Consider the following 27,777-nt stretch of genomic DNA (forward strand, 5'->3'; position numbering starts at 1 on the left):
GTCTCAGTACTCAGCCCTCAGCCATAAGAATCAGATCCTTTGCTCTATAAAAATGTCATATATGCAGAGTTGTCAGGATAAATTAAGAAATGCCAAATAAATACTTCTTGTAAGCATTGTTAAATATACAGACATAATAATTACATATATATAATTTTAATTATCAGAATAGTATTTTTAGAAAATATTTAACATTATGACTTTGTTGGAATTGTTTTCTTACTTTGTATTTTTTTATTTTTTAAAAAAGATAAAAATATAGGAATACAATAAGGTGTTAGCAAATATACTTATCACTAAACCTTAAAAGACAAATCACTATTAGCTGGCATTTATCTAAAGCATTGTTTTTCCTGTGAAGGGGAAGGTGTTGGTAAATTACAAAGCTATTAACTCGAAAAAAAAAAAAAAACAACCAAATATGTTACCAAATTTTGAGTACAGTTTTGCAAATGTTTTTTTTTGTTTGTTTCTCCAGGGTATATCTACCCTTCTGAAAGTATGTTTCTCTTACTGAAAATATTTTTATCATGTTTCTTAAACAAATAAGAGACAATTTTATAAGGTGAGTAAATAAGAGTGAAGTGGTTACAGGTCAATTGTAAACCTATGAATGTTTAATTTTTGTTCAATGTTTATTAAATAAATCAATTAAAATATCATATAAAATTTAATAGAAAACTTTATATCTTAGATTAGTACTAAGGAATAAGTATGACAAATTACTTTCTACTTACTATACTTGATAAAAACTTCACTATTTTCCAAGATGCTTGTAAATATGCTTGGCTTTATTAGATATATATTATGTATTAAAGCAAGTACATTTTCTTCTATCTTGTTCTTAATTTGAACTCTCAATAAAATTATTGATTTTGAGAGTTAAAAACCCTTATTACTACATTATGCTATAATAAAAATGTAACTTATTATTCTTATAAAACACGATTTTAATTTTTCAAAATATAAAAGAAAATTAAAAAATACAATATTTCAAAGGAAGAGTATACGATTTGGGAATATCATTAAAGTTTCTTCAAAAACTCTATTTCTAAATAGCTGAGAAAGAACAAAGATATAACTCAGAATGAAAAAAATAATTCTACTAATCCTTATCATCGGCCATAGACAATGGATTAGTTTTTCATTTGTAAAAAAGGGATAATAACTTGCATTTAGCCAAAGTAATTGGCTAAAACTTTCTGTATGCATCACAAGAAACTATAGACAAAAATATTGTAAAAAGTGAGAAGCGATATATTAATTTGGAGAATATAACTAACGAATGAAAAAGTCTCAGTTTTGCATAATTTCTGTAAAAATGAATGTAGTTTCAAAGCTTTTCTAAATGGCAAGTTGGGATAAAAATAACCATATTGTTTGCTGTATTGGCAATTTAAACATTAATTATATTTAATATTTTTGAAAAATTATTGTCTGGCAACATTGTAACTCCTTACTCAGTGAGATGTTGGATAGCTCTTCTAACCACACAAATCATAACCATCACATTGTTTAATTAAATAATATTCAAACTACTACTTCAAATTATCCATAAAAAATTATACAGAAAAATACTTATCAGGTAATATATTGCTATTTAATGTCCCCCAATCATGAGTAGCTGGTTCTCCTTGTCTCCAAGTTGCATGGAGTCTACAGCTATTGTAATCTGCTTGAAGTGGGTCTGACCAAGCCCAAGAAAGGACAATGACTCTAATCACCACATTTATACATATCTTCACATCGGCCACTGAATCCAGTGATGGCCTATAACCCACAAGTTATAATAGCCAACTTTCCTTATCCTGGTCTTTTTCCAACCTACTTTTCTCTCCTTGGTAGAGTTCTTATTGTTTTATTTTTTTTCTTTTACTAGAGTTGATGCAATAACCTTCTTTCTAAATAGAAATTTTATCACTTTCATTGGAAAGTGGCTAGTAAGAATAATCTGAGATCTTTCTGATACTAAGCTTTGGAGTTAAACCTGGTGAGGCAGAATCAAATAAATTAGCCCTGAATTATCTGATATTCAAAAACTTTTATCAATGTATTATATATGATGCCTGCCTCATGGAGCCCAAAAACATAAAAGAGGAGGAAGAAAAGTGTATACAATAGTAAATATACCCAATGTAGGCTTTAACAGCTAGTATAGTAAAGATACAAAGAGAAATGACAGAATGGCTGGCAAAGATTATTTAAAACTAAGAAAAAGTATTGTGGAAGATTTCTGATTTGTACTAGAACTTGAATTCCAGTTTAAACAAGACATATCAGCAAAAATATTAGAGAAATGTCTATTTTCAATTTTATTAATGATAATCTTTAAAAGCATGATATGAATCCATGGATTAATAAAATTTCTTCCACATTAGCTAATTAAGTGTTAGGCAAAATGGGACTTATTTTTAGGTTAGCATTTGAGGATTTTTTTTTAAGGCAGTGGAAACTACAGGACTTTAGACATAAGGCTGTAAATTTTAAGACAAGGTTTCAAAATCATGGCTTTTGTAATTTTTATAATATGATCAGAAACTCTAAGAGATTAGAGGCAAGGACATGTGCTAATCTAAAAGGTAGTGGATATAGAATTAAAATGTCCTCTGTGCTTTGTCAAGCTCAGAAAGAGGGAATGAGACTTATATGTTATATGCATATCTTGCATCCTTCTCCTGAATATACCCAGTTAAATAATAATGTACATATAATAATCTTATAATTAAAAGAATTTGCAACAAAAACATAAATAATTAAACAAAGCAAATCTTATCTTTCTAAATGTTCATTTAGACTAGACTGTTTAAGAGTATAAAAATAAAAATTCCTCACTTGCTGATCAGGTAAAAAAGTTTATTATTTATGTTAGAAATACATAACTTTTCAATCATGTAGAAACAGGTGAAGTTTAGGATGCAGAAGATTAGATTCAGAGCATTAGCATTTATGGTAATAGATTCAACTATTCAAAATATAAATAAAAAACAGGTCCTTGTAAAATTACAATAAATAGTGAAGAATTAGAATACTGGAAAAGTTGCCTGAATTTACTCATGAGGAATTAAAGCCTTTAAAGTTTTTAAATAGATTGTAGGCCTTTATATACCGGAGTTAACATAATGCATGCATAGATATCATATATACATTCGGATTTGATCTTTGTGACTGTTATTACTTTTTCTTTGAGGTTTCATGCCATGTTTATTTTATGTGATATTGTTAAAATGATGTCTTTATTTTTATGAAACTTTTGTGTACAGGAGTTATCAATAAAATTTTGTTCTTGTCTTGTCAACATTTTATTTTGGTACTGAGCAGGGATATAGATTTCTTGAAATATGTATGGTATATTTAACCATTAATATGTTAAAAAACAATTCATTATATCCCAGTATTTATAACCATGTATTCCTCAGTTTGGTGCTAATACGGCAACCAACAATGTATATAAGTGAACACACACTTATGTACCAAAATAAATCTTGGCTAAAATACCTGACCGTGATTGCTTACAAATCACACAGACACACAGACATGCAGACACTGACACACAGACACACACACACACACACCCTAATACACAAATACACATACACTTTCACAAACACGTACATACAATGTTATAATTATACATTCCAGTCTTCACAAACTTTCTGCCCTTTAACCATAAATATGAGCATGCAACAAAACATTCCCTGTTACTGTCACTAGCTTTATCCTTTGTGTAGTTTGGATATATGTTTTTATGAGCTCCTGATTTTCATAAAATTAAATATGCTATCCAACATTAATTGATTCTGTTTGATACCTTTTGCATAATTATATTTAATAAGGACTTATGATACAATTTTCTCTCAGTTGTCACTGTAATGTCAAATAAAATAGGTTCAGGTACAAATATGATACTCAAATTCTTCAATTATTTAACACCATCACCCCAAAAAAAACATACCCTTCCCTTAAAAGAGAAGACATTGGAAATACATGGTCCAAAAATTTAGTGCTTTAATAATTTTACACTTAAACATTTTTCCATATCAATAATTTTATTTTTATTTTAATATTTATTTAACATTTAAATTAATTTTACTCTTCATTATGAAGGGTGTTTTTATGGTTCCCATTTGACACATAAAATATATTAGTGTATCAGAGAGAAAATGATTGTTGAATAAAGTTAAGGCTTACACACATCTCTCCCTTTTCTCTGCTAAGTGTTCTTGGAATTGTGATCTCATGATAACTGTCACATGAAAGCTCAATTTGTTAATTCATTTAGCTCAAGAGTGAACAAAATAAAAGGAAATTGTTTTACTATACTTCTGCTATAGTAAATGTAGGTTATGGTTGGGAAAGATGTATTAATTAACTACAACTCAACCTGAGGTAAATTTAGATTGTATTTGCCTTTATTCATATTTGAAATTATGGAGATATGATGATTCTTCTTTGTATCAATAACTTATTTGTAAGAACTCTTGTTTCTGTTAGTTATATCACCTCCTCAAGCTCTTCTGGTGCACAGATCATCCATTTAAAATGTTTTGATCTTTCTTTTCTTTTATTTTTTTCTTTCTTTTTTAAAAATTTTATTTAATGAGACTTTTGAAATAGCAGATTCACATACAATCGTAATTGTAAGAAATAAAAGAGACCCCATATATCTCTTACACAGCTTCCCCCAATGATAACATCATGCAAAACTATAGTACAGTATCATAATCAGAATACCAACTTGATATATCTAAGCTATAGAATATTTGCATCACCAAAAATATATTTTATGTTGACCTTTTACAGCCATACCAACTACTGTTCCCTATTTTTCTTTTCTGACCTCTGGAAACTACTAATCATTTCTCCATTTCTATAACTTTGTCATTTCAGAATGTTATATAAATAAAACCATACAATATGTAACTGTTTAGTATTGGTTTGTCTCACACAAAATAATTTTCAGCTTACTAGACTTTTGTGTGTATCAATAGTTTATCTCTTTTTGTTGTTGAATAGTATTCCATGGTATATATGTACCAAAAACAGACAATCTGAATGGTGTTCCATTTATCAAAACAATTGAAACTACAAGTAAAAAAAAAGTTTTACAAAGAAATATCAAGATATTTAACATTGTACTTACAGAGGTATATAAATCAATGACAGAGAAAAGAGTCTAGAAACAGATACACACAAGTACAGTTACTTGATTTGTGACAAGGTTCCAGGGCAGTTAAGTGGATAAATATTTTAAATTTAGAAAGTAGTGCTCTAAGAGAGAAAATAATCCCTACCTTACACCATATACAAAAATCCTTTCCAGATGGACTGATTATCTACATGTGAATGAAAGGCAGAATAACAAAACTCTCAGATGTAAACAGAAGAATATCTTTATGCATACAGGTTAATTTTTTTTTAAGTACACTAACCATGAGGGGGAAAAAAGAGGAGACATTACTTTATTAAAATTAAGAACAGAAGATCGTTACAAAAATATAATTAAGATTGTAAAAAACGAAACTATAAACTGGCAAGCTACACATTATTTAACTACATATATTTGTATGTATATTGAAAGTAAATATATCTGCTTTCAGCTCCTCACTTTCAAGATGACCAAAAAAGGAATGAACAATGGTCTTGCCAAAAAAGGCCTCAGCCATGTGCAGCCTATTCGCTGCACCAACTGCACCTGATGTGTGCCCAAGGACAAAGCCATTACAAATTTTTTCACTGGGAATATAGTATGTTGCGGGAACATAGTATGTTGCAGAAAGTGAAACCCAACGAAGGAAATTGGATGCTCAGACAACTTCGTTAGAGGGAGAATTTACTGGCCAGCAGAGTGCGTGGGGTTAACAACACCATGCACCAGCTCACTTTGGTTAGATTTATTACAGTTTATATACCTCTGCAGTGTCCATGCAAGGGGTGTGTAATTCCTTTGTCTGAGGTTTCACATGTGCCTTATATCTCAGGATGGGAAGGGGAGCTTTCGGGTGGGGGATTGTAAGGGGAAAGGAATTTCTAGACCACTGATAACACAGGTAGTTTGTCTTGTGACCTTGGCGTTATCAGCACTGTTATAGGATTCTCAAACAGAGAGACAGAACACTGAGGCTATAATCAGGAAGCAGCACTTATTAATGCTGGCACCTTCTCAGCAGATTCCTATCTAAAGGCTGAGCTCCAGTTGTAACATAATGGGCAGTTTTATACAGTCTTATTATTTCTACACAGCTGCAGAGATAAGGAAGGACATTTGGTGGTTGGCAAGCCATGAATCAACAGATGGAAGCTAGAGAGTCCTTGAGGTGGGAGAGGTAGCTATGAGAAAACATGCTAGCTGGAAAGTCCTGGAAAGGGCAGAGAGGGCAGTTAGGAATGGACTTCAACTGGCTGAGTTGGCCATTTCTGCAAGCCCTTCCCTTTGCATTTTTCAGATGCCTATTCTCCTCTCTTAAGTAGAGTTCACAGCCTTGAGGGACATTGCTGAAGCAAGTGTCTTCCATGCATATGTGCTTGCCAAGCTGCATGTGAAACTACGTTACCATGTGAGTTGTACCATTCACAGCAAGGTAGTCAGGAATCTCTCTTGTGAGTCCCAGAAGGACCAAACAGCTCCACCGAATTTAGACCTTCAGATGCTCCCTCATGACCTCCACCAAAGCCCATATAAGGAGCTAACTTTGAGGAACTATTTTCTGGAAAAAATAAAATAGAAATTACACTTAAAGAAAAGGAGAAATTAAATATATTAGTGCTATATTTTCAATATTTTGTGCATACAACACATAAATAACTACTATTAACAAAAAAGCAGACAGACAAATTAAAAATGAGGAAAAGTTGCCAACACCCTCAAAAAAATAAAATAAAAATAAGTACATGTATGAAAAGGCATTCAGTCTCGTTAGCCATCAGGGAGATAGATGGAAGGGAAACTTGTATGAGGTATCATTGGAAAAACTGTCCAAATGGCCAAAATGAAAAGACAAAAATACCAAGATGGAGCAAGAAGAACTCTCATGCGCTCTTAGCAAATGTGCATGTTGTTCAAAGTTCTGGGGAAAACTATTAGGTAGGATCTTCTGTGACTGAGCCATTTCACAATATGTGTATCCCAGCAGACATGAGTACACATATACATCAAATTACGTGTACAAGAAACATAACACTATTCACAATACTCCACACTTGGAACTACCTAAATATTCATAAACGATAGAATACATAAATCATTGTTTAATTATTTAAGTGTTACTATACAGCAAAGAAAATGAAAAAAATTATTGCTGTCATAACCATAAATGAATTGCATAAGCATGGTGCTGAGCAAAAGAAGCTAAAAGTGACATATTGCATACTATATACATAAAACTCAAAAAAAAAGCAAAAGTAATCTCTGAAGATAGAAATCAGGATAGTAGTTAACACTAGCAAGGGTAATGACTGGGAGAAGGAAGTTATGATGCTGGTTGTCTCATTTTAGATTCATGAATATTTTGGCTCAGATATTTCTTTGAGTTTCTTGGAAATGCTTTTCTCCTGTTTTCTTGCTTTCTGTGATGCTTTTACAAAATCTACTTTTATCTCATTTTCTCTTGCTCATGTAGCTTGGGGCGTGTGTGTGTGTGTGTGTGTGTGTGTGCGCGCGCGGGGGGCTAAATAAACATTTTTAAAATATCCGTAAAGTCTATTATTTCTACCAAGATGTGTTTTGTAGTCGACCAGCACATTTTCTCAGGTAAATCATAGACCCATTTAACATATAGATCTTCACTCTCCACCATCTATTTCCAGAGAATTTATTTTTATGTCATAATTTTAAATAATAGCTCAATATATACATTAATTTGATATTTTTCCCAAGGTACTTTGTATATGTGTGACGTGCACCTATTCTCTCTTTTACTTTCGATTCTTATTACTTCTATTGTAAATTACTTCTTTAAATTTTTAAATGCTTTCATTTATCCTGTTAATGTCAACTTACATTTTCAGTCAAATCTATTTCTTTAGGATTTTGTAATTCAGCTTCCATGTCTCAGATAATGCAGTCATTTTCTTCAATTTTTCTTAGTTCTATCATCTTTTATTTTACATTTTCCTTCCATTGTTTATTTGTATTCTGAGATTTTGAATTTCTAAATTAGATATTCTTTAAAATCTTCAATTGGCTATTCAATGGCATTTAATTTGTTTTACTATATTTGTGTGTGTGTTGTGGTTGATAATTAGGGGTAGTATTTTTACCAGTGAACACTTTGGTTCTCTTTCCTTTTTTTCTCATTAGCATGGGCTATGTATGGATTTTGTCTTTTTATGTTTTCATATGTGTTTGAAATTTTTCAGGCTAATAACATCTGATGCATTTATGGGGATTGGTAAAAATATAACTTGGCTTATTATTTTCTTAGCCAAAATTCATACTTTTTTTCGGGGGGAGGGGGAGCCATGTAGCAAAGCTTATTTATTGAATTACTTATTTTCTTTATTGAAAGAATGAGGGACTTTGTAATCTTTTTTTTTCTTTTTTCATAAATGAGAGGCTTATATTGATGTGTGAACAATTTTTTGTAGATCCTTTAATTTATACTTCTCAATTTCTTCTTTCTGCCAAGCCTGTAGACATATATTTTTTTTTTCTTTAGATCATTTCCTCTTCCCCCAGAATTTCTGCCTTCCATGAGGGCCTCCTCTATCCTTCACATTTTCTAAGCCTCAGTGGATGGTGGTCTGATTCATAAGGTCTCAGAGATGTTTGAATTATTCTCCTACTCCCATTGGATCCTCTCCTGTGTGTATGAGGTTATCAGAACCAGGACCGCTTTCCAGACCTCACAGAATGTTCCATTTTCAGTGTACTTTGTCTCAACTTTTTCCTGAGAGTGTTCCAGACCTGGCTCTAGCAATTTCAGATTTTAATTTACCTATTTTTAAGTGAATTAAAATTTGTAGCATTTTGTGTCTCTTAGTTTTGCTATAGTCATGGGTTATTTGGAGTTTTCTTTTCTGTCCTCATGATATGTTTGGTTTGTACAGAATGTGTTTGCAGATTTAGATTTAGGTAGGTGACCTGGAGTGAAATCTATCAGTCCTTCTCTAGTGTCACAAGGTCTTGTCACCTCAAAGTAGTCTGTGCTACTTCTCTCATGCAAACTATATCAGTTTGGGTAAGCAATGAAGAATGTGCTCAGGTATCAAAAAAAAAAAAAAAACCCTTTAATTTTGGCATGTGATATATGTGATGATTTACCACCTACCAACTCCACCTTCTTCCTTCTTAAGTTCAGTTCACAGAGTTCAACACTCAATCCAAACTCTTATTTTCTGCAACACTATTCAGAGTATTGATATTTACATTTCTTCTGGGAATTAGCTATTCAGTAGCACCATTTTTCTAATATTGTGACTTCTTAGGTTCTTACTGATTTGTCAGAAATAATGGCTAATTTCTCTTGTGTTCGTTGCACATTTTGCCTAACTTTGTATATGTCATTAAATTATTGCCCAAAGTTTTGTTGAATTCATATTAAAAATGAGAAATTACATATATGTTAGAATTTAAGCACAAGTCTCCTAGTATAAAAAGCCTTTGGTCTAAACAGTTTCAATATATTGGTGCAATATATTCTCTTGATTAATGGAAAAAGAAGCTTCATACTTTTTAAATGTTTTTCATGTGAAATGGGGCTTATCTTAATTTACTAGAAGCAATATATATATTTTTTTTCTTTTATCGTTATCTTCTGTAAACCCATCTCACTTTTAAATGGGCCTCTCATTTCCTGTAAACCATTTTTCCAAAGCCAAAAATAAATTGAAACTCCCTTCAAATCTTAATTGTTTCAGATGTTTAATCTACACAATAAGGCCAATAATACTGACACACTTCGCAGGGCTGCAAAAAGAAAACAAATAAAAACAAACACACAAACATAATTGTAAAGCTCTTATAAATAAAATACAGCTATATAAATGCAAAATAACAGTAATAATTATAATTTATTTTGAAAAGTAAAATTTCAGAATGGAGGTATTGATAAATACCACTCTTCTTTGTGAATTCATATTCATAATAGAATAGATAATTGTGTTTTCTCTGGTTGGATGTCAATGGCCTATCAGAAGAGTGGGGAAATAGCTATTTGTTATAGTAGAGATGTTGTTTGAAGAAACCAACATAAATGAGTTTTCAAACCCTCAGATCTTACTTACATGCTGGCATATTTCTGTTATTGCTTATATCTTGTATTTGCTGCTCTAACATAATATTATGAAATATTCTTTTGAATAGATAAGATTTACTAAAACCTAAAATCTCTTGTCTTCTCTATCCAACTTCACACATTCGCTTATATTCTAGATTAGTGGTTCTTAACTGTCCTTAGGCTACTTGTTGCCTTTTCTCTTTTCCATGTTTTGTTTGCCTTACTTCCTTCTAGACTTTCTTTATGATCATTTTTTTTCTTTCTTAATATTTTATAAATATCATCATGAAATTTTTGGTGATATGTTCCCAGCAAAGACATAATTTATCCAAGTTGTAGAAAACTTTCACAGGTGAAAGAGAGGGGCACTGAAGAAAAAGCTGCTGGTAAATATGACTTTATACCTGTGTATAGAAATTACATACCAAATGACAAGATGAAAAACAATTTATCAGGAGTGAGAATCATAAAACACACAAAACTTGAAGGTGAACATTATAAAAGTTAAAACACACACACACACACACACATTTAAACCATAAAGCACTATAAAATAAATATATTTGATACAAGGAAATAGAGAAATAAAGAAATATAAAACAAATGAAAGAGCAGATAATCATGAAAAAAATGGGAATTTGTGAAGGAAAGTGATAGAAGTTGGGGAAAAAACAATCATTATGCTGGTATCTCTGCCTTATTTCTTGCAGCTTCTTAGGACTTTTGTATTAAAATAAAAAGTTATAACAATCAATGAGATTTAGAAGCATAGTGATCTAGATGTGATCTAAAAGCACAGTAGTAGCAAAATTTGACAAAAATTGACCACAAAGTAAGTAACAGACCGATCTCAGCTATAACAGAAGATGCAAATATCTTAAAACATGAACAGATAGAATTCAATAGTAGTTGGAATTTCCGTAGAATCCCTTCAGGAAAACATATGGTACACTCAGAGGGTTTACTTGACTAGATCTTTATAAATGCACTGTTTATAGAGGTCTGGGGGTGTTAAAAATACCAAGAAAGCGTATTTAGTACCCAGGACTACATAATAGTAGGAAGCTATTAAGAGCCCTAAATCTTATTGGAAAGCCAAAAGACAATAAGTATAATAGAAATGCTGAAATAGGAATAGGAATTATAGGAACTGAAAAATGTGTTCACAAATTTGCAGAGGTGGAGCTCAGGTAATAATGTCATCCTCTGATTTCTTGTGGGTATGAAAGCCAGAAGACAAAATGTTCAGAATAACTAGACAGTAGAAGCCAATCTCCCAGGGCACAAAGAAGACCAAAGGAGAATGGATTTGTAAGCACAAATGAAAAATTAACAATACAGTTCACCTCTTCTTCTGCAGCATTGATCTTTTATTTCTTTAGATCTAAAAACTCAACTTAAAAGTATATGAAAAAATCCAATCAAAGCCCATCAATTAATGTATTAGATCAAGGTGATATTTATTCATTCCATCATGTAATATTATAGTGTTCTTCATATACAGTAGTAGAAAAATAAGGAAGAAGGAAATATTTAAGTAATATAAATATAACTATTATAGTCCTTGTTTGTATAGACAGCTTAATTGATAATTACGGCGGGCTTCTCTCTCTTTCTGGCCAGCCCAAGGATCCAAATCCACAGAAGTGGTGTTTTGTTTTTGTCTTTTGGGAGAGATTGTCACAGTTGTCCTCTATTGCTTTTTCCCATGTATTACTGAATATGAAAGTATTCAAAAGTACTCAAATAAATCCCTCCAGATATGCACATATTCCTTCTTGCACCCAGTGCATAGTACCTATCCAGTTTCTCCATGATAATTATGGTCAATCACTATGTCAGATGGCTCCTTTCCATGCCTCTTAATTCAGGGGCATGAAGAACCCCAAAAGCTCAATCTCATTCTCAAAATTCAATTTATTAAAACTGTGACTATTCCATCGTGGCATGATTCTCTCTTAGTCACTAGGACCTTTAAACTCATTGAGTCCGTGGTTGCAGGGACAGGAAGCAAATAATATTTAACTTGGATCAGATGTAATAGTGAGAGGTAGAGCTCTCATTTACACTGCCTGGTAGTCTAACTATGGGGGAGCAGTACTAGATACTAGGTGCTGGTTTAGGATTTATATTGTATTTTGAAAAAAAAGTTCTTCACCATCTCAGGGTACAAACTTCCAGCTGGCTTCCTAGTCACCGATCTGTTTATGGCAAGGAAATGCCAGTTAATTCTATAAGTCTGAGGCTTTTGTTATGTTTCTTAATCATGTGTGGAATTCCATGACAATCCATGAGGCGTATTGTTGATGCTGCAGAAGTCTTGTGTGGTAAGAACATAAATCACTTTCAAAAGTTCATATTTTCCCAAGGGGAAATCATCGTCTTCTCCATAAATAGAGGAATCGAAATAATCAACTTCCCATCAGATGGCTTGTATATCTCTCTAGTAGACAGTACCAGTCAGGGACTCAGTGTTGGTCTTTGTCTTTGGGGGTTTAGGCCCTCAGCAGTGGTGTCTACCAAATCAAGTCCAGTTCAGGAAATTAAAATCATTGAACTCATGCAAGACTCTATTTCGTATATCATGCCCATTTTTCCCATGGACCCTATTAAATAGTTCCAGATGGTTTGATTATGATTAATAATACCATATTATATAATTGAAAGTTGCTCATCACACACACACACACACGCACACACACACACACACATACACATATGGTAATTATGTGATGGGATGGAAATGTTAGCTAATGCTATGGTGGGAATCATTTTGTAATATGTAAGTGTATTAAATCAACGCATTGCACATCTTAAACTTATATAAACTTATGAGTTAATTATATATAAATTAATCTGGAAAAAATATAAACAAGCAAATAAATAATAAGGGACAATGGACATTCACAAGATGAATCATTTTCTCCAACTGATTATTGAGACCCTCTGCTACAGTGATCACCCTCTGATATTTATATGGAGCACGGTTATCTTTTCAAAACTATATCTATTATAAATAGTCTGTCCACATATTAGTCCCTTGGATCTCCTTGTTAGCTATTTTATAGTATTGTTTTTTGTTGAATCACTAGACAACTATTAATCAGAGTAGGCGTATTTACCCAGAACATATCTCCTTCCATGGAAAGTAGAAAAACAGATGTATTACTTGAAATTCTCTTTACTTGGTGGCTACGTTTTCGTTATTGTATTTGTAGGCCATTCATGAATGGAACTGTAGCAGTGCAAAGGATATGCACTTCTAGGTGTTAATATGCAGCCTGAATATCTGTAAACCAAGCTCAGAGATTTTTCTATTTTTGTTAACTGGTATATTAGCCAAATTTTTCTGTAATAAAATTGCACAGGAAATGAGTAATCTGACTGGGATGATGAGACAGGTTACGTAAGTGTATTTGCTTAATGAAAATTTATTGATATGTCTAATTATGATGTGTTCAAGTTTCTAAAGGAAAGTAACATTCAATAAATAAGAGATTTGTTTTAAATGTCATAAGTAAGTATAGCAAACTGAGAAGAAAAAGAAAAAAATTGTTAGTACCAAAAAGAAGCACAATCATATAATTTAAAAGTATATGTTCATTTTGTCACCACGCATTTGACCCCTTTTTCCCCATCTACCTCCTCTCTTCCCACCCCACCCTCTGGTAACCACTAGTCCATTGTACCTGTCCATGAGTTTCTGTTTATTTATCCTCTGTGTTTGTTACCTTTAGATTTATATTCCACATATAAGTGATGTCACGTGTTTTTCAACTTTTTCTGTCTGGCTTATTCCACTTAGCATGATTATCTCAAAGTCCATCCACATTGTCACAAATGGCCATATTTCATCTATTCTTATGGTTCAATAATATTCCATTGTGGTGACAGAAAGAAATCTAACTACAGGCAGTGAACACAGAGTGCAATACATACATGCATACATACATACATACATACATACATACATATATATATTTTAGTGCCTACGTGCCCTGAGTGTCCCACTCGTGCACCTGCTGTTAAATTGTACTCCTGAAACTTACTAGATTTTGTAAACCAATGTCACCATAATAAAAATAAAAATAAAATTTTGAAAATCTAATAAATAAATAAATAATAAAAATAAAATAGAATAAAAGTATATGTTCATTGTATTATACTCATAAAAATGAAAATGGCATTTCCAATCAATTGAACAATTATTTTTGTTTTATTATTCTCTAGATAATTCAAAGCAAAAATTTTAGAGGAAAGGGATATAGTCAAAGGGGTGACTTACTATTGAAACCATAAAACAAAATGAGAGATTCTTTCATAGTGCTGTCTCAAATGATTGTATACACTGTGTTCTGTACGAGGGGGTCACTCAGGGCACATAGGCACTAATATCAGCTTAGATTCTGCTCACAAATAACATGCCTTAGAAGGGGTCTGATTTTATTTACTAGGGGGAAAGAAATATATATATTTTAAATTCATGTTAAATATTTTATATTCTAGCAGAACCCATGATCCTACTCATCATTCTGTGAGTATATAGCAAAAGGCTCTGCAAAATTAACTGCTTTTTTCATTGGGGAGAATGGAAACTTTTGAATAGTAAAATTATAATGTGGGGCGAGTTTACAGCTCATTCACCAGTGGTTTGGAAATGCTGTCTTCACCTTTCTGTAAACTGTTCTGAGGCCCTAGGGAAGTAGTAGCAGCATGGAGCAAGAGGCATTTAACAGAGTTATACAGTCACTTGGCCTCAGGATGAATTGATCAGGAACTTGGAAAAACTGTAAAAGATACAAAATGTATACCTGTGTGATAATTAGTCTTTGAAGTTAAACTTCAAAGTGGGACCATTTTCATGATTCTGAGGAAGCCCTACACATTTTGCTATTTTTTACTTTATAAATAATATTTTTTTCTATGATATGAAGTTGAAGTGGACATGAAAAGTACTATGAAAAGCCATTGATGAGGAGATATATGGAAAAAATAAAAACAAGTTTCATTTGCTTTGGCTAGTCAGTTTATTGGAAGAGAAAGCATTTCGTGATTCTGGTCTATTTTTATGTGCTTGATTTCCTTATTTTCCATCTACCCATGGGAAATCAGTGCTAATCAGGCATTTAAGAAAGAAAAGAGATTTAGATTTTTATTAGAAAAAAATATATAAAAGACATCATTAGGCACAACAAAGGCTGTGAAGATAAACTGAACCAGATTAAGCAGAGGATCAGGATGACAGTACTGTGAAGTAACCACTTGTATGACAGGCCAGAAGGCTACATACAAAGTTAAGCTTAAAGCAAACAATGAATGATATATGTAAGATAAAAATGACATAAAAATATATTGGAACAAAGAAAATAATTTATGGACCAGTGGGTTTGGCATATGGTGAGTTAATCTGCCTTAAAAAAATCCAAAGCCAAGTATATAATTTATCAGATTTAATTTATCATTAATTCCTACCAATTTCTCTTTCAAAATTTCCTCTCTCCATCGCTGGCTATCAAGTCAGATGTATCACAATGTGATCTTATTAGCTCTAATTCCTGGCAATATTATCAATTGGTTACACTTTAGAAATGTCTAGCTTCTTAAGGGGTAATTGTAAAAAGTAAATCAGAATATTTTATAAGATCCAGCCAGTACATGTAAGTAAGTAAAGAACTACTGAATTAAAGAGATTGCATGCATATAGGTGATGACTACTAAAATGTCAGCTGCAGGATTATGGGCTCATCTTAGATTTAGCAGACAAAAGTATCTAGGTTAAGGCAGTGAAGATATTCTAGAAATAAGGGAGAATGCACACTTTTGGAATCGATTAAAGTAAATCACCTTTGGACTGACTCATGATTCAGCTAAAGGGAATAAAAAGACTTGGAAGGTGGAAGTAGAACTCTTGCCGAAACTTGACCAGACATTCTTTTATTGAATTATTGACAGAAATACATTACGTGATTCAGTCTAACTTGTCTTCTTGCTTATGTAGAACCAGAAAATTTGCATTGGGTATTTTTCAAAAGACTATGTTCCACTTAAATTCCCAACCTCTTGTGTAAAACTCAGCTTACAAATTTTTCTTAGAAGCAAAAATTATATCTCTTGGAGGACATGATTTTTAGAAACATGCTTCTAGAGACATTTCTAGATAAGTCATGTACACCATCAACCTAGAGACACTCATTACAGCATTACAGACTTCCTCGTGAGAGTGGCTCAAGAAAGAATTAGATGTTTTAAATAGCCACATATCTTGAGAGACCTCTTTCAAGAAGCAAATATACAACAAGACTGAAGTAAGGTCTATGCTAATTATTAGGGAACAATAAAGTGGATTAATTAAGATTAATTAGTAGGGAACACTGATACAAATTAATGAAAGGAAACTAACATCAATTAGCTACATATTGAGTGTTGAGAATTGTGTTTTCATATCCATTATCTCATTAAATCATCTCAACACTTTTGCTCTTGTTTGGTCCCAACAGCATACCTGGAAGTTTTGGTAGTACCATTCCAATGATAAAGATGAGGGAATTAAGCCTGGATAGTTTAAAATGTTCTCCAAAGTAATAGAGCATAAATTACAACACAATGGTATAAACTAAAGCTTATTGTTCACTTTTTCTAAAATATCAGAATTCACTTTCTTTCTTTCTTTCTTTTTCTTTCTTTCTTTTTTTTTTTTTTAAGGCTTTAAAGGACACACATTTATTATCACTTTTATAGGACAGAAGTCTCATGTTGGTCTCACTGGCTAAAATCAAGGGGTCAACATGGCTATGTCTTTTTCTTTAGGCTCTTCGTAGGATCACTTTCCTTCCCTTTTCCAGCTTCTAGAGCACCCCCACAGTCCTTGGCTTGTGTTCCCCTTCCTCTAACCTCAGAGTTTGCAAAGGTGAGTCAAATTTTTCTTGCATCTCATTGTTCTGACACAGTGTGCGCTTTCACTTCCACACATATATACATGCATGGTTGTAGTCTGCCTTCTTAATTGCTCTTGTTTCAGGGTAATATTAGAGTTGAGAATTTTTGCACACACCAGCTATCAGTAAAAGGAGAAGCCTAGGAACATGCTGAGTGTTAAAACTAGTTGAGGTTTCAAAATTCTTCAAGCATGTTCAATGTAGTCTGTATGAAGGCCAAGTTTGTTCATTCCTTCTTTATCCTGCTGTTATTCCTGATTATAATCTTTCTAACTCGAGTCAAAAACAATTTATTTGAATTCCACCCCCAGTTTGACTACCACTACCTTTCTAAGTGTTGATCAGCAGTTAATCATGAGCATGGTTACTGGCCCTTGGCCACTCTTTCTTTACCTGCTTTACAGAAAAGCAAGCAAAAAATAAATAAACACATAAAAAGAAAAAAGAAAAATTCAGTGAGCATCTTCAATTCTTTTATATTAATATTAACTAACTCCAGGAGGAAACAGGACAGGTCAAATTCATACAACCTGCTAACTGGTCCAGGCAGAGTCCACATTTCTTACTTGAGGACACTTGGTTATGCAGAAAAAGTTCATATTTTAGCAAGACTATAATCAATAGATCACCTGTATTAGCCTCATGTCAATATGCAAAGGTTCATTATTAAGCAGATTCTGAAGGGTTCATTGAATATTGCGCTTTGCAATATATGTCTAGTGCCTGGGAGCAATTTCCAACCTATCTTTTCAGAACTAGAGTACACTTAAAAAAAATTTAGGAGTAGAAATTTTTCACTTAAGAAAATCCAATTCAGCAATTCATACATTAAGGGAACGGGAAATGTTTCTTCACCAATTTTACTTCATTAATGGGGGAATCCTCCATTAAAACACAGGCAATTTTACTGTAGTTATTATAGTAATAGATGTATAAGTGGATACTTTGTCATCTCTCACCCTCTTGCAATTATGGAACTTCACACTCTATCATGGCTATTGCTTAAAACATCCACATCCCAAGAAGTTTCTTTTAGTTGAATAATAGCAGTCAGTATCCATTGAGCACTTAGTGAGTGTCCAGCTTTTGCCAAGAACTTTAAAATGCTTTATGTTATTTAGTCCACACAACAAACCAAAGTAGTTGTTATGACTATGTGTAATATATAATCATGGGAATTTTGAGAGGTTAAGGGACCTGTCCAGATTCACATAATGAATATGACCTAAAGCTAAGATTTTAATTCAGTATATCTCACTCTAAATTCATGTCATTAACCCCTAAGTTATACTACCAAGAGAATAATATTAATTATTAACATTTCTGCATGTGAAACACTGTTATAAAAGTTTTCTATATATTGGCTCGAAATTTAAAAAGTTAGAAACATGATTTTCAACAAGTACAATGACAACAACTAATTCACAGGTCAAAAACTTACTCAAATCATCAGTGAACAGACTAGAAAATTAATAGAGCTACTTCCAAGAGCTTTCGAGTAGGAACTTGGAGCTCACTGTATTAAAAATATACATATTTGAATAAAAATTAGTTAATTCCATATAAAGTAATAGAATATAATCTTGTCTTAAATGTAAATATAAGCCAAAAAGAAATATATAGGTAAACATGCAACTTCATAATATTGAGCTCTAATCTAATTCAAATGGCACCTGACACAATGGTTTGACTTACAATTTTTCTTTTTATTTTACAACGGTTTAAAAGCAATAGCATTCTTTAGAAACCATACTTCAAATTTTGAATTTTATCTTCTCCCAGGCTAGCAATATATGATGTTTAGCAGGTTAAATGTATTGAATGAATTTTTTGACTGACAATATTTTCAACTTTTGAAGGATTTATTGTGACATAACCCCATGTAAGTCAAAGAGCATCTGAAGTAAATTACAAAATCAGGCCAAAATACATTTTTGGAGAGAAATAAATAATATTTTGTTGGGCCTGTTAAACAGTACTACTATCTGATATCTAAAGGGTATGTCTCTATCCATAATCACCTTATTTCCAAATTTGAGATAATTTTTCTTAAGAATTTTTAAAAGTTATGATGGTATAATATGTTTCTGCACCTATGAAGTTTTTCAAAATGTATATTCTTTGGTAAAATTGAAAGATTGTAGAACTTAGATCAAAACTGGGTTAAATAGATAAATAATTTAATACCTGACCATGTGATTTATTTCCTTCATATCAATTTACTAATATGATGATCAAAATTCCACAGACTTTTTTTTAAATTTTAGTATTTAAGTTTGTAGAAAACTTCTTAAATAAGAAAATATATTTTTAGAGTAGTAGAATAATCATTTATCCCTTTAAATTATAAATACCAGCAGTTTAAATGTTAGAGGCTATGAATACACTAATTGTAATGCATTCATTATATCTTAAGATAAAATTTAAAAGCCATTGGGAGGAATACCTCATTTGTGTTACTTTTCAATATAATTGTATCTCACTTTAACCATAATAGATAATGAACACAGATGAAGTTCCTCCTGAAATATGAAAAAATAAAAATAAAAAACAAAAACAAAAACAAAACATGTATATAACTCTGGGGTAAGTCTGCCATGAGGTAATTCACTCAGAAAATGATGTCATTTATCAAGAATTGCCTAGTTTTCCCTAACCTGCACAGAGATTTGGCCGTGTTAATAAAGAAAGATGAGATCAGTTTTATAATGGTAGACTCAGAGAAGGGCACACATAACTAGGCTTATAAGAGGCCAGGATTTTAGCTCTGACTGACAATTTTGTCACTATGTATTAAAAATGCAATTCTTAGAAAATGTAAAAGTTTATCTTTTAGCTCATAGTTTCTCTCTCTATGCGGAGAGAGTTGTGAAATCACATTACAATTCAAAGGTGCTGGGTAGCAGAAGCTTTGAAACAAAAGCTAATAGATAAGTGTTTAAAATATTTGCCTGCTCCAGCTAGTGAGGATCTGATGCCTTCACTCACACTGTGGTCTCTCCTGTCATGAACAATCTTTGGAGAAGCAATTGCTCACTTAGTTATGAAAGATCTACTTGTTCTGTGGTTGCCCATGATTTATTTAAAATAGTTCTGGCTTTTAGTTAAATAACTACCTGTTATCTATTAAAATAAATTCTATCCTTACACTGCAAAGGCGCTCTTTCATTTGCATATGTGTAGCCATCAGAGCTTAATTCTTATGAGCAAATATAAGGAGCTTTGAATGGTGTCCTGTGTTTGCAACTCTTAACTTTTATTCCATTGACGAAAAGACTGACAACAAGAGATGGAATAATTCATCCAAATTGATTAAATGTGGAGTATAATCCAGTTTTCATAGAACAAAATTTTTTAAACCACTGTTCACACAGTTCCATCACAAACACTCAGTAACATGTAATACTAATTAAGAGCATAAAAATAATGCATTTTAGCCCAATTTTTAATCTTTTCATCAGCATACAACAATAATGAAGATGATTACTTATAAAAATTGATGGGAAGGTAGAAGGAGCCAAGCTAATAGCGTTGGCAGTAACCTCTATGTCAAAGGTCAATTAGGACATTATAATGAAAATCTACCAGTAATTCTAATGGAAGTAGCTACTGTTACTTCTTCCATTCTTCTTGACCTGGGGATGCAGTGTGTTAGAATAGGTTTGTCATTAACAAAGTTCAAAAGATTTTCCTATTATTCTGTTCACTGTGAGCTTCTCTAGCTTCCATTTTCCTCAAACTCCATCTCTTACCCAGAACCACATATATTTCCCCAAACTCATAATGCTATTTGCAATACATAACTATCTGCACTGACAGGTGCAATTTGTATGTCTTTCTCCACTTTGTACACCTGTAAAATATTTTCTAATCTTTCAAGATATCAAGTCAAGTGTTTGCTCCCCAGTGAAGTCTTTCCTAACTCATGCCCAGGAAGACTTAAAGATTTGACCATATTCTACTGTGTCACACTAAACCTACAGACAACTATTATGTTATCTCTATGCCTTATTGCACCTCTCTCCATCCTAAAAAAGATTAGTAATACAACATACTAAGGATACAGATTACTATCTGTTTCCCAAACAATTACAAAATAGATCCACAATAAATTATTGACAAAACAATAGAATTCTGAAAGACAAACTTCTACACATAGCCTCAACTTTTCTTCTTTGTGCTCCTGCGCTACCTTCCAGGGAGTTTGTGTGTGTGTGATACATTTATTTTATTTGTATTTTTATTTCTTTTGTCTGTTGTCTTTGTATTTCAAAGAGCACACAGTCAAATATTATGACTTATATAATAAAAATAATTGCACATTTTATTTCTTTCTCTATCTCAAAAATATATAGTACAAAATGTCGTTTATGGTCTTGCTGATTCAGATAACAGCTCCTGAAGAAAATAGATCATTGATAATTAGTGGTTCTGTTGTGCTATACTGGACATTGGTATCTTAGAGTTAGTTAATTTTGTTCTTGTATTTTATCCTTATAATGAACAGTGTTGAAAATAACACATCTCAAAGTATTCAGAATAAAATATTTATAACTGAGAAATTAGAATAAAGGGGTTGAACATGGGCACTGGTGAACTTAAGCATTATTATTTACTGAAATGTACTTTGTTCAAATCACTATTTTTTATTAGAGTTCCTAGAGTTCATGTGGTTGAATACTAATTTTTAACCTTTTTTTCCTAGTAGAAATGCAAATAACAGACACAGATGGTAATCCTGAGAGATTTGGATTATTGCCCCATAGGATATGTAACCAAATTATCTTGCCTTATTCTCTCATTCTTATTAAACTGCTAATAACTACTCAGCTCCTTAATTGTCCTTTAAACTAGCTTTTCCTTTTACTGTTTATATTGTGAATTAATGAGTCAAAAAAAATCTTTGACAGGTGTTTATTTTGTATATGTAGGAGAGTCCTTTTTGTTTTGCTTTTTACTTTTGGAATTATATTTTAAAAGCATTCATTTTATCTGAGCTATATTGGGCAAAAGTTCAAAGGACAAAGGATAAAGAATGGTGTTCTCATTCTATTGTTTACTTTTAGCAGATTGCAATGTATTGCAACTTTTATGTCCCTGGTTAAATAAATATAGAAACTATAGAGTCTAATTTCAACTAAAATATTTTTACAAAATATTTATGTAACTTGAAAATATAACTGGAATAAAACTATAAATTGAAGATCATATTAATCATTGTAAGCTAAACCAACAATAAAAATTGGCAGAACTGACACTTCTAATTCTAATGTAACTTGAAACATAGAAATTAAAAAAATGAGGGTTTAATCAGATATAATAAAAAGTTAGCAAAAGTATTTCAAATCATAAAATCTAGTTGATATTTTATTACTAATTATAACCATTATTATTAACAAGAACCTCACCTAACTGGACATTATGTAAATTTTTTTGGTGAAGGGTGTTTTTCATATATGATGATTATTAAAAACAATACCAAAATAAAGTGAACTTAGAACCAGCTCTTTGAAATGCTATATCGAAATGTTAAAGTAATATTTCAAAAACAATTAAGAATATACAATTATATATATGTATATATATGTGTCACATATATGAAATAATCATATATATTTAATCAATGTAAACAAATATGTATTTTTAAGTTAAAGGTATTTTTAACTAAAAGACAATAACTATTTTCAAATATTTAATTTCGGCTTTATTTTATCATTTAAAAAATTTTCGTGCATATTTTGTAGGTTCGTTGCATATTAGTGCAACAATATATACATATAATATATATCAATTGGAATACTCTAAAACTGTATTTGTTGGTTTGCTTGACTGACAGCTTGTGCTATTCAAAAGTTTATACTATTTCTCTGGAGATTAGTGGCTAATCTCAAAATAGGGAAAAAACAACTAAGATTGACAGCCAATATAGACTGAGCCTTATGTGAAGTATTATAAAGATTCAGAAGACAACACCATGGTCCTAATAGGGAAGGCCGATGAATAGAAAATGATAGCATTTGGAGGCAAAGGAGCTTCCTAATACTTCTAGGCTCCCTTATATTGTCTTATTTCCATCACACCCCTCACCTTGTGGTCTACATACCTACCAGAGCAGATTATAGTTGTCTGCATTTGCAAACTGTGTCTCTCACACGATTAAAAATTAATTAACTAATTAATTAGTTAGTTAGTTAATTCAAACTCTTTAGGATGTTTTACACATTTTGTTTGGTTTGGTTTAAATCTTAATTTTGGTTCTCCTTATCTTTATGACATTTTTTCTTGCCATGACATTGATTTTTTAATATTAACAAGCAAACAATAGTTTCCAACACAAAATGCTATTTCATACCTCCAGGCTTAACTTTATTTTCATATGCTTTTTTCTCTGCTTAGTCTATTCTTCTATGCTCATTCCATTTGCCAACATCTTATTTATCTTTTAAAACATGATTTGAATGGTCCTCTACCAAGTGTGTTTGTGTGTGTGTGTGTGTGTGTGTGTGTGTGTGTGTGTGTGTGTGTGTTTCAAAAACATTTTCCAAAATCTGAAGACAAACTTTCAGGAACCATAGAAATAGTAGTTTAATTCAAGAATATGTATATTGAGAAGAATTAAGACCAAAGTGTCTTACTAACATTTAGAAAGAAACAGAGGGAAAAACCATCAGGAGAAAATGAAAAAATTCCTCTGAGATATAGGAGAAAATCCTGGAAGGGGTCTCGGCCTCTAAAGGAAAAAGGAAGATGCAGCACTAGCAAAACATTAAAAAGTTTTAGAAAATGCAAAACATTCTCAAGACATTTAAAAAATGAGACTTATTGGTGATCTTAGTAAAAATCAACATTTGTACTAAAGTAATCTAAGAACTAAAGAGAAGGTGAAGATGTAGAAACTGAAAGTTTAGACTAATTTTCAACTTCTTAAGTAAGGAAAGACTTAAACAGAACAAATGATATAATAAAAGTGGACATAAAAAAATATTTTGCTATTATTGTTCTTCAAAAACTATGAGAGAACTAAGAATTTCCCAGACTAAGAAAAAAGAAATAAAACAAAAAGAATGGATATGGAAGGGACTGTAGAAATATGGAAATGAAAATGTGCTAAAAAATGTGAGAACACACATTCAAAAAATGCTTTCTAGCAGGACTGAAAGAAAAGAAGAATGTAAAGAATAAGTAGAGAGATTGAAAGGTGTTCTGTCATAAAGACTGATTTTCTCAAAAATCAATGCCTGATTTTCATACCTACCCATAAGTATTACTATAAAATTATTCACTTCCTCTTTTCTGTCATCTCTTCTTGCATGTAATTTTTCTAGTGCACTCTAAATGCTAATTATTGATTAATGCATCTTCACACACAGTGCTCTCCTGTAATTAGCTATGAATTATCTGAGATATCCCAACGTGTCAACTTGTCCCTGCGTGTTAAGCACTGTTCATGGTGTATGCCATAGTTTAGGCTCTTAATTTGACCTTTATTTTTTGGAATAATAAATCGAAAAGCATATAATATATATTGCAATGCATGACATATGTTATCAATGCTGTTGGTATTCTGAATAAAAAACATTTGCAGCTAGACATCTCATCAACTGAGAAAGCGGTTTAATTTTATCTATCTATCTATATCTATCTATCATCTATCTATCTATCTATCTACCTATCTATCTATCTATCTATCTATCTATCGTTCTATCTATCTATCTATTTAATCTATCATCGTCTTCATCATTTTTTTCTGTTCATCTATCTATCATCTATTCAGTCATTCATTCATATATAACAGAATGAAGAAGTCTAATTTCCTGGGGTCCTACAAGGTATCTAGAGGACAGCTCATTTGACTTGTGGTTAAAGTCTATTTCTGGTATAAAGCCTCAAAACTTGACTTTATTAGTACACACTCCAGCCAACTAAGCTAACTTGACTAAAAGAATTTTTAGATAATCAAGAGTCAATGCCCTTTGGCAAAAACAAATACACAAATTAATAAATGTAACTAAATAAATAAATAAATAAACCTTTCTTAAATCAGCAGATTATGCAATGAGAAAGGGTGAATGAATATAATATTTATTTAAATTAGAGTTCTGAAATTTCTAATATCTAGAAATCAAAATCATTAGAATACAGTTAAGGACATTAGTAAGATTTATAAAAAAAAAAGGATAATTTAAAAATACCTTCCTAAATAAAGCTATTATTCCTCAAAGCAAAGCTGTTTAAAGGAAACTATGGAACAGTGTTTGGTTCAAAGATCTCCACACACACTGTGCATGATAAACTAAAATTACAAAATCATGTCTATAAAAGTCAATGAATTCATAAATGAAGTCATTAAGGAGTTCCTGTTTTCCTTTCTGTAAGTTAAGAAAAGCAGCCCATAATGCAACATTCATTATACCTAAATAGTCTTATTTTAATTACTATTAGTTTTGGTGTGTAATTATAGATTTGAAACCATTCCAGGTGGTGGAAAACTATATTAACTAAAAACAATCAATATAATTTTTCTAATAAAAATGAGAGTGAATGTGTATTTTCATTTAATAAGGCAAATATTGAAGCAAATTGTAAAAAGGCCTCATTGTTATAAATCTGCATAAAAATTAGTTTCAAATTAATGCTGGCTATCTGCAGTAATTTACAGAGAAGTGGAAAATCTGTTTCCACTAGATACTGCAGAGCCAGTTGTGGGAAACAAATCAGGTCACACAGGATTTCCTACCCAAAAACTTTTTAAAGGATCTAGTGAAACAAAATCTTTCCAATTCTTTTCTCAAACACAGAATAGTAAAATCAGAGGTGGCTGACTGAATTATTTTTATTTCATATCCAATTAATACTGTAACATGCACAGAAACTAAATATACAGTATTGAGAATTCTTATAAACATGTATAGAACAGAGATCGATAAAAAAACATTTCTGGCAGCCCAAATATTCCCGCATAACCCCTAACACTTAATATTTCTAAAACTTCCAAAAATACTTTCTAACTTTTAGGTAGCACCATAGGTAAAATTTGTCTGTCCTTAAACTTTGCATAAATAAAATCATCTATGCGCTCTCTTTTGTATTTGACTTGTTCGCACATGCCACGTCAGTGAGATCTGTTTTATCTTTCCACTTTACTTTTAAATGAGCATTTGGATACTTATAAATATTGTTTATATATGAATTTATGTACACACTTTTTAGAGTATATTGTCGGGAGCCATTTTGAGGAAAACAAAATTGTTAAGCAGAATGTTTTTGCGAAGTTGGCCAGCTGTGCAGTCTGCTGACTCAGGAGGAAGTGCACCTGGTGTGGGGGCGGGAAACGGAATGTTTTTTGAATAGCTATGGAGTTTCCCTGATTGGTTGTTATTTAGAGGTGTTTTGCTTCTCCGGCACTCAGTAGGGTATAAATATGAGTTGCAAAATTAACTCGAGGCTGCAGCAGTGAGACTGTATGCCCTCCCGAAGCGCTTTCCTTTCCTGTCTTTTTTTCCCTTAGGCTTCATCCCCCCCACCCCCCTTTCAGGTGCTGTTAGATCTCTGCCAGCGGGCTCCTGCAGTATATATAACTTGTACATATGCATTTACTTTTGGGGAAGAAATGCACGGTCTAAAGTAACTCATGTTCAGCTTTACTAGGTAGTGTATAAAATGCTCACCAGAACTTAATTTACATAATCACTTACTTTATAGCGCTAATAGTTTGTGATCACATTTCAATATGTAATTTAATTGTTCTTTTATTATTTTACACATATGAATTTTATATGAATCAATCAAAAAATATGAAAAACAAAATATATCCATTCAAAATGCATTGAGGTATACAATGTGTATCTTCTTTTAAAACTTTAAAGTGGAAGGAGATTTTCTTCATTCGCAATTACATAGAAACACCAGAGAACCAGATCATATTTTGGCAGGGTATTACATCAGTAAGCCACATAAAATAAAGTTAAAATAAGTTCTTTTAAAGCCATTATTTTTGACCTTTCTAAAGAATAATTTGGCTTTTAATCAGTAATCTGTGATTCTGCACACACGAACTACTTTTCATGTCATAAGATCAATAATGAACAGACTTGCATTCCTACAAACAAGTGTGGAGAAGTTCATCTAGAAGATCTTTCTGAATATGAAATATGTCCAACGCGTTGGCAAGTTCTAATACCCCCTTGTTCTTGAAGGATATAGAAGTAAATACTTGTTGGCTCTAATTCACCTCCATTGAGTCAACCATTCTTAAAATTAGCAAAGGATAGGTTGAAATTAACTCTATAGGCCAATCTCTATCTTATCGTAAGTGGGAAAAAATATACAGCAATTTAGGAAAAGCCCAAAGTAAACAGGGAAAAAAAAAAGAATGATGATGTCTTTGCTAAGTTTGTATAAATATAAAATTGTGGTTTAGAAATTGTTTACCCATTGATTAGCTAAGTACATATAGAGAAATAAAAATTTGAAAAATAATATCCATATATTTCATTTGCAGGAATATAAGTTTCAAATGTGATGAATTAAGTATCCCTTAAATGCAATATGTTTTTGTCATAACCATGTTACGATGATGATTTATTTTACCTTTTTAAAGTATTTTCATATTATTTTATTTTAACATT

The 27,777-nt window shown here is 31.7% G+C and overlaps 1 pseudogene; it reads left to right on the forward strand.

The window, feature by feature from the left end:
• The first annotated feature begins 5,612 nt into the window (after window positions 1-5,612).
• Window positions 5,613-6,679, forward strand: LOC107515196 (annotated as a pseudogene).
• The last annotated feature ends 21,098 nt before the right edge of the window (window positions 6,680-27,777 follow it).

The sequence above is a fragment of the Rousettus aegyptiacus genome, unplaced genomic scaffold (assembly GCF_014176215.1).
Source record: "Rousettus aegyptiacus isolate mRouAeg1 unplaced genomic scaffold, mRouAeg1.p scaffold_m13_p_2, whole genome shotgun sequence".
NCBI classification, from domain to species: Eukaryota; Metazoa; Chordata; class Mammalia; order Chiroptera; family Pteropodidae; genus Rousettus; species Rousettus aegyptiacus.